This window comes from Thunnus thynnus, chromosome 20 (assembly GCF_963924715.1).
Source record: "Thunnus thynnus chromosome 20, fThuThy2.1, whole genome shotgun sequence".
NCBI lineage: Eukaryota > Metazoa > Chordata > Actinopteri > Scombriformes > Scombridae > Thunnus > Thunnus thynnus.
In genome coordinates this window covers 19,593,644-19,609,901 of record NC_089536.1, presented here as the reverse complement: position 1 = coordinate 19,609,901, position 16,258 = coordinate 19,593,644, and the positions used below count along the sequence as shown (strand labels likewise).

The following is a 16,258-nucleotide window of genomic DNA, read 5'->3' as shown; positions in this document are numbered from 1 at the left end:
GTAAGACCTCATAATATGTTGATGATTTACAAGAAATCCAAGAAATCCCTAGGCTTTATGTTCTGATTGTGATTAGTGGGCAATCAGTCCTCCGCACCCCAGCACATTTTAAAAAGGAGCCTTTTCAACCATGCTCATAACTGATTAGTCAATGGATCAGCCTTCCTCCACACTTAAGTTATATAACGACGCCTATAGCTGCACGTCCTCTGTAAGACACAGAAACCAGATGGCAAAATAAAACATCAACGAACGTACAGATGGAAAGAAGGGCGGCACTGGCAGCTCTACAGAGTTGTACGAGAATGAAATGTGTGTGGGAATTCAGAGGACACTCTCTTCAGCATTGTTCTCTCGCTGCGCTGAGCCTGACAGATAATTGCAAATTCCTGTTACTGAAGGCGAAGGTATCCTTGCTAAGTGAATACATTCTGTTAAAAGCCGCAATACTGCCACTTGATAATTTGAGAAGTAAGAAAAAGTTAAGAGACAGAGCAAAAGGAAGGAACATGAGAGGGGGGGGGAGTAAAACAGCAGAAAGAGAGAAGGAGAAAAATAAACGAGGTGTGTGAGAGAGTAAGACAAAATCATTTATGCAGAAAACACAAGAGAAGAGGAGTAAAAGATCTCAACACAGTCCTATAAATACATTTTCTTCCTGTCCCTCCTTCCCTTTCCTTTCAGCCTTCTTATAGGTCCTCATACAGATGGCCTTTGTTGCTCCACAGCAAACAGAGACGAGGAAGTTGTGTCGCCACAATCCGACAATATTGATTTCCCCCACCATTTTCTCCCTGTTTCATCTCGGCGGTGCATTGTTGAGCCGTGAGCCGCACTCAAAGGTCTTAAACCTGCACCGCTCAACTGTCAAAGAAAAGCAAGTTGTGCTGTTACTAATTAATCACTTAGCCCTGGCACTGGCTCAAACCACACACACACTGATACAGACGGACACGCACACACACACTGACTGACAAGGCAGAAAGAGACTAGAGACAAATAAAAAGAGCTTTATGGTGAGAGACAGTGTGAGGCTGTATAGAAGAAAGAAAATGAGACAAGATTCCCCAATGTGATGAAACGTCCCATTGTGCTCGTTGAAAAGGAAAAGACATATGTGTCTGATGTAAGTTCAAAATTGGAAATTATATGACTGGAAAATGCAAGCTTTTACTCTCTTTTGTAACAGTTTGTGACTATTTTATCTGATTTAAAGGCCTCTTTTTGCAGTGTCTGTATAATTCACTAAACACTGCTTTGTGATGTACTGAAATGGTGTGGCAAAACAGGCACTCCATCCATTCCACTGAAGGTTACATGAATTTATGTAAACTGAAACTCAGGCTGTGAGAGAGGGGTCGGGCATAAATTGCAGATGGGAGAAACACAGGAAGAGAAAAAGCCACGCAGGACGGAACAAGGAAACGTTGGAGCTGAGGGCATTGAGTCATGATGATGATAAAAACCACTTTTCTCATTCGTTTAATAAAACTTCTCAAAAAACAACATTCACTCTGGTCGTGATGGGAGCCATGCAGGCCACTGCTTTACTTTTCAGAGGAGGCCAAAATGGATAATGCGAGGTCACCAATTTTCTCATTTCATAATGGATTTTGTCTGCCTGCAGAGCACAATTGTAAAATTCAAAATCCTATCAAAGCGCAGGTGCACCTTCATGCATAACCCTTCAGTCATAAACTGGTTAGTAGTGAATCCATAAACATAGACAGGAGAGGAAGCACAGAATTGCAAAACCTTTCAAAATTCAATTACAAAATAAATGGACCAGTATGTATACTAAATTGTCACTGTATACAGAAATCCCTGATGTTGCTAATCATTAAAAATATGGTGTGATAAAGTTTCAATTGTCAAAGACCAGAGAGACTCTAAACATGACGTATTGAACCAGACTCATGTCAAATTGGCTATTGAGCGTGTGACATGCTATCAAATTAAATTACAGCCTCACTGAGCCACAAATAAACATCTGGTTTCAACTGTGGTGTTTTTTTTTTTTTTTTTGAAGGCAATTGTTTGACATTTTGGGAATACACTTATTAGTTTTTCTGGCAGAGAGACAGACGAGAAGATAGATACCACAATCTAACTCTCTCCCAAAATGTAAAACTATTGCCTTAAATGTGGGAAGTGGGAAAAGTGGGAAAAACAGTAAACCACGTTCAAAGGCAAAAGTGCACTGTTCATTATGCTCCTGTAATAATTTTAATCATCTGTTGCTGCTCCTTCTTCGTTATTGTTTTGAAGTGAGCCATCATGCGAGTGCGTCAGTTCAGATTTTCTCTTAATATCCCCTGTTTTATCCAGTACCTGTTAGAAATGTTGGATGTGCGTCATCCATTTTTAATAGTAAACCAAGTTTGAAAAAGACAAATTCAAAAGCAATTCAACGCCTCCTGAAGGCAAAGTGAGAACAGTGATTCATACAAGGAATTGCAGCAGTGCTGTTAGGGTTAGAACTTGTGCTTACAATAAGTGTTCAAGTGGATTTATTTAACGCTGCTGTATCCACTTCAGGAGGAACATTTTCTCACTTTATACCACAAAAGTTTAAGTGACCTAGACTGTAAAATTTGCACTGCTAACGGCCCTCAAGAAATATTTGTAGCCAACTCATCTCTAGTGCTCAGACATGAGAACCATGACAAGAATTAATGTCAGTCTTAGTGAATCACATTAGACTCTTCTATAGATTCCTCCAATATTTAATCTAATACACTTCTGTTTCAAAGTGAAAACAATCCACATTTCTTTCTCCACTGCTCCTGTTGGCTTACTGAGTACTGTGATTATTTTAGGCTCATAGTCACACTTAGCTCTCTTGATACACTATAGCTTGACAAGAGTAACAAAGATGATTAAGCCTATTTGATTTGAGCCCAAATATGTATCATTGCCCACTCTACCTCATGAAATCTTGAACAAAGATTAGATCCAACTACTCAACTATTTTCAACCTACTTCTGTCCTACTTTCTTTTGCTCTAGAATCTCTCAGTCATAATCTTTCATCCCTTGATCTAAATGAAAAACATCCCACACGAACAGTTCAGTTCAAACCAAACACAGCACCCTGATGACATCATGACACTATAAACCCATTTACCAGGATGACTGACAGCTGTCATCCAGATGTCCATCAGGATGATGAAAGGGATGCAGTGGGAGTCTGCCGGTGTGGTCACAGTGCCTCACCATTCTCATAAGGTCACCACAGTCTTTTAACTCTCTCCACTGCTGCTAGATATATCCCTAGGATAAAGACAGCAGCAATATACAAAGAAAGGATGATAAATTCAATGCAGTTGGGAATCAGTACTACTTGACAAGTAGTGGTTATTACAAAGTCAAACAAAATGGACAATGAAGACAAAATGTGGAACCTAGAATAATGCTTCTCTATACCTTAAAGAAATGGTTTGACATTTTAGGAAATACACTTGTTCACTTTCTGCCAAGAATTGGATGAGAAGATCAATACTGCTGTCATGTTTGTACAGTAAATAAGGAGCTACCATCAGCAGCCAGTTAGCTTAGCTTACCACAAAGACTGGAAACAGGGGGAAACAGCTAGTCTGGCTCTGTTAAAAGGGAACTAAATCCACCTACTAATATATACAAGCACCAAAGTGTAAAAACAACACATTTAATGGGGTGTTATGTGCTGGATTATTTCTTGGCCAACTAAAGTAACCTCCTGAAAAATATGATAATAGTGTGAATAAAATGCGTCATTTTTACATGTTGTTTTTTTATACTGATTAAAACAAAAGCAATACAACTTGTTAATTAGTGATTTTTAGTGTCGCTGGTAGGCAGATTTTGTTACCTTTGAATAGAGCCAGGCTTCCAGTCTTTGTGCTAAGCTAATCTAACTGGCTGCTAGCGATAGCTTCATATTTACAGATATTAGAGTGATACTGATCTTCTTATCTAACTCTTAGTAAGAAAGCAAATAAGCATATCTTCCAAAAAGTCAAACTTTTCTTGACTTAAAGACATTTCAGTCATAGAATGGCGTCCTCAGTCATTACTCTCTTACTTTTCCTGAATATTTAGACAAAGCTTTAACAAAAGAACTTTTAGATACAGCTTTTTCACAAGTAGCCACAGTAGAGCAATAAATGTGTAGCTGTCAAAATGGCAAACTTTGAGCTCATAGATCATTTAGAATCAGATGTCTCCACCAGTGTCTAATAGGCTTAATCTTAATTTGCTTTGACGGTCAAGCTGTATTGGTTAGATGTCAGCTGTATTAAGTGATGGGTGAAAGGTCACAAAGTCAACACAATCAATTGGTTTTGTCCTGTTAAGAGCATGACTGTACAGAAAACAACTGGTTAAACCTACTACAGTTAATACATTATTGAATTCCGTATTGATCTCGTTTGTGAAAAGACTAAATAAATGAAACTTCAAAAAGACTTTCAAGTTTCTAATGACGTTTAGATTATCTGCTCTTGGGACATTCTCTGTTAAAATGTTGTCCTTTGCCTATTTTACTAATGCTGATGTCCAGTGACTGTGACTGAGTCTACTGATAGGATGTGGAAAAACATTGGTCAATGGTCTCTGAAGAATTCTGGATGCCATTGAAATATTTATTGTTGACTGGATGTAATCCTGTAAGGGGATGTAATCCTGTAAGAGGGCTTTCACAGTAACAATAGCAAAAACTGCAGGCCTCCTCATTCATGTCAATGAGGATGCATCGGTGCAGCAGGGGGTCCCGCTGCAGATGGCTCTGCCAAAAATTGCAGGAAAGGGCAGCAAAATTGTTGGTCCTGGCTCTACTTTTCCAACCATTGATGCACGCCATCCAACCATTAACTGCATTGGCTAATCATAATGTGAAAGCACAAATACGTGGTAAATATTTTTTAGTGTGTACCTTGTAGCAATGTGTTAATCTGCTATAGTTAATCGGGTCACAAAGTCCTGATAGCCTTACAATTGGCATGAATAATGCGCACAGTCAGATGTTAACATCATAGAGAACAGCGTAATCATTCAGTTACAGGATGTGTTCATTTCATTTCAAACATTTTAATACCTGATATCTTAATCCTGTTGGATATTGCCTGCTTAGCCTATGATCTTTTGCCATTTAAATCTTGATATTGTCCAAGTGTTGCGTAATATCCCGCAGCTTTCTTTTTCATATTCTCTATCATTGCTGTCATTAGCTCCAATAAAAGCCTGCTTTGTGTCAATATATTTAAGGGTGAAAGCTGAAGTGTTAAGTGTCATTTTTTACCACTTTGGTGCAGTGAAAAAAAGCTGTAAACACAAGACTGACATATAACTTTACAAGGTTGATATGGCAAATGAAATGTGTTAGCAAACAATTTAAATGGGCTACACATACAAAGACACAACAGAATTCATTGCAAGGTCGTGTTAAGCTAATTCACTATCTCAACAAGGTGAAGGATATTCAAGCTCAAAATACAGTTCTAGTACAAAAGGGAAGGAGTATAGTGAGATATCATATAACCAATAAAGTTTCTAGCTAGCCAATGTTATGTTTAGTTTGAACCCTCATTTGAGCTACAGTATGTGGGAAACCAAACATTTGATTTAAAAAACACTGTCATGCAAAAATCCAAATTCATTAATGTTTAGCATACAATCTTAAAAAAGTCATTGTTGTTTGCTGCTGACTGTGTGGGAGTCATGTCCATTTAGAGAAAACGTGCATGTTGGAACCGTTTTATTGCACTTTCTTAGTGAAGAAAATCCAGAGTTCTGACTTATATTCCAATCCAACCAAGTACACCGTTTCCATAGGCAGATGCTTACCATCTCACAGCCAATTAAATGGCTGCCAGAAGATTTCTAAAGGTCCGTTATTATGATTTTCCTCAGACCTCAGAGCGCTTGACAAGATGGACGTCTGGCTGTGCAAGATTACTGCGTTACAATGTGAAAGATTTGTCACTTCCTGTGCACCATTTTTTTTTCTTAAGAACCACTCACAGCTCTGGCTGTTTGTAAAAGTCTGTTGTAAAAGTGGCTGTAAATAGGCTTAAAGCTGAATCGTGGCTATATGTTACATCAATCACCCAAAGAGGATGAAAATGAGCATTTATGTATGAGGACTACTTAATGAATTGTTGGGGAAAGAAATTGATTTGATCATGCTTTTGGTTTGAAATGTATGCCACAGTTTGAACCGTATTTTTAACATTAAAGAAAAAGACATTTACATGAATTCACACTGCAGGGCAAAGGCACAGGAATGTCAGGATTACAGAAAGTGTGACTGCATTGATGAGACAGCGTGTGGATGATGAGCTTATGACCGCCAGGTAATAGACAGTGCAGTCAGCAACGTACAACATGAGTATGCACTACATAACACTGCAGAGGCAGAGTCATACAGCACCAAAACAGAGTGATTTCAAAGCCGCGCTGGCTCCCTCGTGAGAAGCCAGACATCCAGCATGGAGCCGTGAGGCAATCCTCCCGGGGAAGGAACGGTATCTGCGCTTTTCTGGTGTCCCAGACAAGAATATATTCTGTTCTGCTACACACTGAAGGGGTGGAAATAGGGTAGACGACACATCCATCTGTGTCACTTGGTGTGTACAGTATATTGGTGTGTGTGTGTGCGTGTGTAAAGGAGAAAATGAAGTAGAAGAAAAAACAGAGAGAGCCAGAGACATCAAGAGAGAGCCAGAGCACATGTATGTAGGAGTGTTTCTATCTCATGCTTGGCCTGGCTCCACTGCTACTGGCTGTACAGTGTAATTTCACTGCTTGTTTGATTCGGTGCTAAAAATTGTAAGCAGCTGACTCATCTATTATTCCCTCTTTCTCCTCACTCTGCAATGGATAAACGCTCTTCTTTTCTTCAGCTGCAAAACTGCCTCTCTGTCATTACTCAACCCTCTCCATCTCTCTCTTCCTCTCTCTTGTCATGGCAACAGTATTCTCTCGTGTAGTATTTGCTCTGCAGCACACGGCGAGTTCGCATTGTCCCGCAGTCACCCGCGCCCACATATCAACAGGCAGGCCGGCTGTACTGTACTGAAAAAGTCATTGTTATGCAACCTATGTTATGCTGCCTGCTGCTCTGTCGGTGTGTCTGTTCATCTCTCTCCACTTGTTCTTCACGTGTCTTGCTTGCCTCTACTAAGCTTGTTCTAGGTCACATCCTAACAGCTTTGTCAGGCATTGTCAAAAAAGCACACATGTTTTATTGAAAGGCTTGCTCTAGTTTGGTAAAAAAAAAAAAAAAAAAAGGCAATTTTATGAGTCATCTTTGGGTATAACAGAGCAAAGCATTTTGACATTGAATATGTTGACACATAAGTCTGCACCGACAATGAAAACCTGTGTAAATAGAGACTTGAAATGAAAGATGAGACGTGTGCAGCTGTCCAAAGCTGCTGCCTGTATTGTTTTCTGAAAGCAGGACCGACAGTAAACATCTTTGTGATATTAGTTCAGAACAGCTGAATACAAATAGGCATTTTTTTAAAAGTGTAAATTCCTGTCTATTTCTTATATTGGTGTAAGAGCTGTTGACTGATCCAAATCATTTACCCTTATGTCACAGAGTGCACACATCCATGTGCACGTGTAGGAGTGTGTGGGGTCCTCTCTGTTTCACAGCATATGCATATTTAGTCACAGTGAAAATGGTAAGCAGGTTATGTGTGAGCCTGTGTGAGGCGGGAGTCGAGAGCTCCGTCTTTACTTGCCCTCCTGTCTGTTTACAGTACATAAGAAGCGCTGTATCTTCCTTGACCTCATCCTTTTGGTCCGTATCTCTCCTCTGCAGCACGGAGGACAGTGAGAATCACAAAACGAGGAAAGGCCTCGCTTTGCAACCGCTGAGCTCACGGGAATTTCACTGGGAGTTGGGTGTAAAATCCCCTCTGTATGTCGAGCTGTAAGGTAAGCAAGTTTATGTAGAAGCTTGAGCGAGGAGGGAAGGCATGTTTAGGCCCTGGAGAGAGCGGGTCAGATCTGTGTGACTGGTGAAAATTAATCAGATCCTTGCAATATATAAACAAGAAAGTATTCTAGGATAAGAGAGAGACAGAGACCAAGAGAATAACAGATGTCTGAGGCTCCACAGTCTTGCTACCTGCTGGCGCTGTCAGCAGTGGGAGGCAAGTTTGAAGTATAAGGGCCAAAAAGCTCACAGAAACTATTTGACACCAATGTTAACACCTTGAAAGAGTGCCAGCTTTATGAGAGTCAAGCAAGCAGCATACAGATTTTAGAGGTGCTTCAAAAGTCACTGAGTAGCCTACTTCAGATCAGTGATTCTTGTAGAGTACCCCATGGGGTACTTCTGTAGTTGATACGTGGAAAGATTGTATGGTAGCTCAACCACTAGTTAGCAAGACAAGTCTAAGCAGTTAGCTAAAAGCAATGTATAAAGCAGCTACAAGCAATGAATAAACAGTCCAAATAGCTAAAAGTAATGGATAAACAGTTAAAAGTAATGGACAAATAGTTGAATATTAAACAGCTACATAGTTATCTAAAAGCTATGGATAAATAGTTGAAATAGGTAGCTAAATGTAACTGTTAAACTAGAAATGAATGGTTGAAATAGATAGCTAAAAGCGCTGGATACATGATTGAATTAGGTGGCTAAATGCAGTGGGTAAACAGTTGAAATAGCTAAAAGTTACCATTAAACAGAAGAAAGTAACGGTTGAAATAGTTAGTTAGTAATAGATTAATGGTTGAAATGTAGTAGGTGAACAGTTTAAATAGCTAAAAGTTAGTGTTAAACAGAAAAAAAAGTTTAAATAGTTAGCTAGAAGTAATGGATAAATATACAGTTGAAACGTCTAGCTTCTGCCACTATAGTACATAGTAGGCTACAAATGTAACCTTGTCCAAATCAACCATAACACTGACAGTCCAATTGTATGAAAAATGTTAACAATATTCACTTTTATATAGATACTAGTGTTACATAACATCCAGTTTAAATTATCTTCAAATGAACATATTTGCAACATGGCTGGTTGTGTTGATGAAAGAGTACTTGAGTTCATCTGACATAGCTGTGGGAGTCTGGAGAGAAAGTTGTGAGCCACTAATTTAGATTGCAAGACTTTGCTTTTTAGTGAAACAAAAGTTTCAGAGCCACAAAATGAGAACTTGCATGAGCACTCGGGGGCAAAAGCTAAGCATGGCGTGTGCGATATGATAAAGGGATCTTATTATATTAAAGGCATGTCACTGGCACCTCCATTCATTTATTTTTGCCCAGAAACAGTGCCTTAAGGACTTGGGCTTGCATGGCCATGAATAATATATCTCATGTAGCTTAGCCTTAGGGCTGCCGTATGCAATTCAGTGCACAACACTGTCTGTCTGTTCCAAAGCAATGTGTCAGATCCTCAGCCTTATATATGGCCTTGTTTTCCAAACATTGTTCATCTCATTATCATCACCATATGCTGCTAGCTTTGTCTTAGCTCATTAGCGCATCAGTACTCTCCCATTTAGGAAGAGATAGTGAGAGAGAGCTCACAGGGGGGGGCACGGTGGAGAGAATCTCGCAACAAGCTTGAGAGATACAGAGCAATGTGCTACAGAGAAGTGTGTGCAGCCAACTCTATTCCAAAACCGATCACATATCTCTGAGTAATTCTCATGAGGGCTGACCATTAAACAGATAAGAGCGCGATGCAGAGAAACCGTATTATTGAAAAGTCTGTCATGGGAAATGGCAGTGGGAGATGATAGCAGAGAGAATAGCTTATCTACCCTTAATTGTTCCTCCCTGAGCCTTTCAAAGCACAATGACTTCCGCTGCACCCTTTTGTGATTAGAGCCTTCTGTCATACCTTCCTCATTTTGAAGTGCTATCGATTTCTATTGTTCCATATTTTTTTCCCTCTGCTATTCACAGCGGAGCATTTGCAGCAGAATTCAACAACTGTCTCCCTTCTGCATTGTCTTGCCACAGGACAATGCATTGACTCGAGTCTCACAGGACATTGTTAAACCTAGTCACTGAATCAATAGTAAGATATCTCCCAGATATCTATAAAAACCTGATGGCTGTTTAAGCTAGAAATATCTCAGCTGGGAGCTGTGTTTTAAAGGTAATCTGTTTGAGGATTTTTTAAAAATATAGTGTCAAAACGATTGTGATAATTACCATCGCTGTCGCATGAGACACTTCCTTTGAACATATTCCATTATTTTCCCTCCCCACTGCTTCTATCACACAATAAACTAGGACAGTTTTGTTAGATTTTTATCCGTATCCAACTCCTAAACCATAGCAGAAGGGTAACCATTTGTAACTGCATTTTAATGTGTCATTTCAACTGACTTCACACTCTTTAGATGGAAAAGAATCTACCTTGTGGCATCTACACTGCACGAGTGGATGGAAACAACTGACACGTGAAGGTTGTTCGAGCAAATGAAATGCTAAATAACACCTCCGGATAACAAGACCTGTTTATCAAATGCTTAAAACCATAAGTCCTCTGTTGCTGAGTGCTGACAGATGTGTGGGAGAACACCAGGTAGAAAACAAAATGTTCAAAAAAGTTACTGACTAATAACTGCAATTTCATGCCAACAAGACATTGAGTCAGCGTTGGCCTTGTCTCTCAATGTGTAGAGTACAACAGTAGAATGAGTTTATCACAACTATTTGTAAGCAGTGCAAACGTCTGAGCAATGCTGTTATAACTATGATGCAAGAATGATCACTGAAGGAAAAAATGCTCAGAATATGTGCAGTAAAATCTAAGGATGAACCAATCTAACTTTTTTTCTCACCAATTCTGATAACTCAGGGTATTTGATGACACCGGTTCCCAATCCAATGTTAGTTCTCTCTTTTTCCCAAATTTCAAATCTGTATACCATACTATGTGGAACTCATTGAGGTCATTTTTATGTAAGGTAAAATGAGGCTGTGGTGCTAAAAACTCAGGTGGCATATCATGCACATTGCCATATCTATATATTCTGGGGCTCTACTAGAATATCTTTGCATGATTCACAGTTCAAAAAACTCCCATCTTATACTGGCCCTTTGAGCAGACCCTCATTTCGGCCTCTGTGTGAAAAAGGCCATTTTAGCTCCTGTCTCTTTAAGGCCCCCCTCCCAATGAGCCCACTCTGTTCTGATTGGCCAGCTTCCAGAGGCTATGCAAACAAACTTCTCAAATATGTCCATCCATGTTCAAACCCGACTCTGATCTGAAATATAACACAAACAATCCATGGAACAACCTTAGCAACAAAGACTACAGAATGGACGGCTTTTTTGTGGGCATGTACGAACAATCTGACATCATCACAAGGAAGAAGTAGAGGTAACTTTGCAAATGAAGCGTTCAGAGTAGGCTAAAGTCTGGTCTTTTGACTTGAAGGGAGAATTCTTACATCCCCTCACCTCAAGGTTTGGAACTTTGACCATGTTTAACATAGACATCCGACATCATAACAGTATAAAAATAACAGAAAATCACAAAAAGCATGAAATGTCCTCTTTAATGAATAAAACAGATAACAGAAACGCTCTGGCACTGACAAAGAAACTGCATTTAATGTGGATAAGTTGCACCTGGCCAATATCTGATCCACTTAATAAGGTCAGTATTAGCCCTGATACCATTGTGGCGTGTCAGATCCCTCGTATTGTATAATTTACTGTCAGCATAAGAGCAAGAAATGGGAGAGTACAAACAAATGCACCGAACCGATTCACCGGACTGGTATCAGCTCCAATACTGACCTTATTAAAAGGATCAGATATTGGCCCTGACTTGACAGACATGACAGATCATCATTAAATATGTTTTCTTTGTCTATGTCATTATAAAATTCTGTGTTTCCACTATCAGATACATTTATTAAGGCACAGCGGGCAGCCAACTTCCTTTTGTAGTGACCTTACATAAAAATAATCCCAATGAATTCCATACAGTAAGGTGTACAAATTCAAATTTGGAAAAAAACACAGGATCTGTCTATCAGTGGATATCCTGAGTTTAGGTGTCAGAATCATTAGAGAAAAAGTTCAGTACATCATCCCAAATGATTTAGTGAGAAGAGGTCAACTTAAACCCTGAAAACATTTAATCTGTCTTCATTCAATTCTATACATTTCAGCCACAGAAGAGAAAGAGTGCATGATTTCCCCCTGCACACTCCCTGAGCCCCAAAAGATTTTTAAAAATGTCTTTTCCTTGATATTCCAAAATATCGAAATTCAGGTTCATGTCACATGATTGTATCTCACAAGTGCCTTGGGCATTTCTTGTGGCTACAGACTGGGTGTTCCTCTCTGTGACAGGGCTCATCAGTCACCAGGCCACAGAGAGCGACAGGCAGACAGCAAAAACAGAGAAATAAATACCTGCTCCACTAAAGCACATGATTGACAAAGAGGAGCCCTTATTCATCATGATGATGGAGCACCACTCAAGGAAACACCATCCACAATAACATCTGGGCCTATTGTTTGTCTCAATGATCTTCTGTCTCTCTCACAGAGAAATGTTCTACTTTTAAGTCATGGCCTGATTGTTGATGAATTTTTGCCAGAAAAAGAGGCAGTTTTTAAAACTTAGTTCCCTTCATATTTGTCCTCCTCTTTCTTTTCCCCTCTTCTCCCTCTGACTCTCCTTTTTCAAGCGCTTGTCTGAGTGTTTCTGAATTCACTAATTGGCAGGATGCTACCACTGCAACGCTACCTTGACTTGCTGGGCCATACTGTTTCCCCTCTGATCCAGTATTATGAGTCAGCAGTGGGACTGCCGCTCCATCAACTGAGGGCAACATGCTGCTATAGACAAAGGGAGACAGACAAAGACAGACAGATAGGGAGGAAGGCAGTGGGAGATGGTGATGATAATGATGTGTGTCTCCATGGGGGGGCTGACACCTCTGACAACATGTCAACGGTGCTGACCCAGTTACCATTGGAGAGAGACAGGTAGGACACTGCTTTCCTACGGTTGCTTGTGGGAGCTAGTCATGTATTTATGGTATTATGATGACAAAAGCAAAGAAAAACATGTGTGATTTAAACGGAAGGAAAGCAGTATTAAGCTAGAACTAACTTTATAATTACCAAAAGGCTAGTATACACTACTGAGCAGAATATATCCTGTATGAGGGAAGGAAAACCCCTAAAACTCTAATCTAGTTATTTAAGGGTTAGCATCTCTTTGAAGCAGCTATAATCAATTTTTTATATTAAGAATGTATCACATGACTACTTGTATGTGAAAGGGTCACTTGCACGGAGATTTCTTTTTTACTGCGTCAACCTACACATCATTGGTGGCCTCCACAACGGGACTACAGATGACAATTAGCTTTTAGCTTTATCAGGTGCAATAAATGTATTGTGCATTGATCCAGTTAAATAAAAAATCAATTATCACCCAACTCTGCAATTTTATAGAGCTTGTTTTGGTTTTCAGGCCTGCAACTTTCAGATTCACCACTTTCATAGCTTTGTTTTCAGCCTTGGCAAGCAGCAGTTCAGCTATAAAAATCCACTGCATGCTACCTGAGCAGTACCAAATGGCAAGACAGGCCAAGTTTGTGACTAGCTGGTGAACACAATCTAACACTTACCTATCTAACGTTAAAGAAATGACGCCAATTGAATTTTAATGTTTCTCCGTATCTACTAGATGTGTAAATAGGAAACAGTTTGCTAAAACGCTTGCTATATCAACTTAAAAGATAATATGTCAGTTTTTGCAGCTTGTTTCCGCTGCCCCCATGTGGCCAAAAAAATCTGTTATTATCTCTCTAGACTTCCCCAGCCTATCTGCCGCACTCAGCTCCAGGCCTATTTGTTCTTACCAAAGAAGTACATCTTTTCAGGGATTATCTAACGGCCAGCAGAATAGTTGGCAAACCCCAAAAGTCCTTGATTCAACTTTTTATGCAAAGGACGAGGAAGAAAGCAAGGAGTATCCTAGCAGACAGCTCACATCCTCCATTCAGCCAGTTTGAGCCTTTGAGCTATAGAATGCCTCTGGCAACTAAAAATGTATTTAAGAAGTCCTTCATCCCAAGTGTCATCTGTATTCTTAACTCTGCAAAGTGACTGATGAGATTTAAGCCACAGACATGAACTGTTTTTAATGTGCAATGTGACCTTGTCTCTATGTTTGTTATACTGACTGCTTCGCTATGTCTTTCTTGTAAGAATCATGTGTAGTGTGTCTTTGTGTTTTGGTGAGCCCAAGACAATTTTCCAGTCTGGTGGACTATAAAGATATATTCTATTCTATTCTATTTAAAAATGGGTCACCAACACTGTCATTTTCACAAAAAAAAAAGAATAAATCATTTCCTGAAAGAGCTGTGCGCTGTAGTATTTAGCAAACCTTACTCAAACAGTAGTATAAGTGTGTTTGTTGGGGACTATTTTCAGTCGTGGAATTTGGCACGCTCGTGAGTATTTGCAGCAGCAGGACGATGTCTTTGAGATTGACTCAAAATAAACTACAGTGCCCACGTTCATTGTTATGAAGGAACATGTCAGCCGATGCAATTTTGGCTCATTAATGGGTCTTTAACGTTTTGGGACAAGAATAAAGGTTTTTAATGGGATCTCTTACAGTTGTTGGTTTTGTTTCACTGACATTAAGATGATCTGCTGTACTTTCAATGGAATTACCTTTACATAAATTATACCTAATTGAATTGTTTATACTTTTATTCAATTAATATTTATTAGATATGTTCTTGGAAAAACATCCACCACATCAGCAGCGGCTAATTTTTAATAGAGGCTAAACTGATATATTAGTCTCACCTTCACACTTAATCCAGCCTCTATTATAACAAAGCAGACAGACCAAAGGCAGGATTCTGATAGCTGATAGTGTTTAATTACGTGTAACCTTCTACCCTGCAGTCTTTGACCCACAGTCTGCTCCTCTGGCTCCGCTGAAGAGAAGCTTTATGTTTAAAAGCTTTAGTCTGCTGCACCTGTCCCTTGGGCTGAATCCCTGGCAGGTTTAAGTGTTGGAGCACAGCTGTGACGGGCTTTTCTTGGCCCGCAAAGACAAGACAGGGCAGTCGGTAGATTTCCCCTCGCTCATCCCTCCGCAGCCAGCCAGCCAGCCAGCCAGCAGCAGCGGGATGAGAAATGCACGACAATAATTGCTGAATTCAGGCGAACCTTGGAGTTAAATGCGAGCAGTAACAGCTTAAGCTGTGTGCGTTTCACTCGGCATCAGAACAATCTAATCAATCCCCCTCTGCAATTAACATTTTTTGTTTGGTGAACAAAGGAAGTTTTTCTAGGTTTGTGTGTATGACTATAGATAGCTATAGTACAAATAACCCCTTGTTACATAGTTTCAAGAATTGGCTCTGAGCACAACAGCTCAATAACATGATGCTTTATCATCGTCTACACACGTAATTTGTTTTTCTCAGAGACTCGTAGCTTCATGACATTTAGAAGCCACAACATCTTAACCACAATCCCTTCCTCTCTTTGTTTCTTTCTCATGTTCTCCTACCCTACCTCCCCCTTCCTAAAAGCCACAACATCAATGATGAAATGAGTCAAAGTGAGCCTGGAAGAATAGCCTTGCCTCCCGCTTACTCTGTGAGGTACATAATCTATCTCATGCTCCTCTCCTGCTTTAGCTAAAAACACTGATTTTGCCTTCTGTTCGCTCCCTGGGGGTAATCTGACGGGGGTGTTTTCCTTCACCAGGCTTCAGTATCAGCCTGTGTTGCCACTGTTCTGGTATGTGCAACTGACCGAGGAGAGCATCAGCTGTGGAAGTATCATTTGCTTAAATTGAATGTGACTGGGCGCTTTATTGAAGATGTGGCATAGGTTTTGAGAGAGGCTAACGCAGGGCCAGATTGAGAGGCTTGGTGTTTAGAGTGATCTCTCTTCTCCCTCTGCCTCTGCCTCTGCACTGCTGCCATATGCCCGACTGATATCAGCACACGGTAGGCAACACACTCTTATCCATGCGCCTGTTTATTTGTGTACCTGTTTATCTGTCTTCTCTTTTCTCTCTGTGCCTCCCCCTCTCTCTCAGTCCTCTGCTCCCTCAGTCCATCTGTTGTCAAAAGCATCCTGACTATTTATCTGCCCGTCTCTCTGCCTTCTTGTCTGTAGCTGCAACTCAAAGAGGGAGGGACCAGGTCAGCACACTTTCACTGCGCCGGTGCACACACACAAACACACATATCCAGAAGGGCATCTGATACCTTTCCCCTGCTTCCCTCCAGCTCAT

The 16,258-nt window shown here is 40.2% G+C and overlaps 1 protein-coding gene across 1 annotated transcript in view; it reads right to left on the bottom strand.

The window, feature by feature from the left end:
- shisa9a (shisa family member 9a) overlaps positions 1-16,258 on the bottom strand; it is a 59,705-nt gene that overhangs the window by 21,641 nt on the left and 21,806 nt on the right. The gene's annotated exons all lie outside the window — the stretch shown is intronic.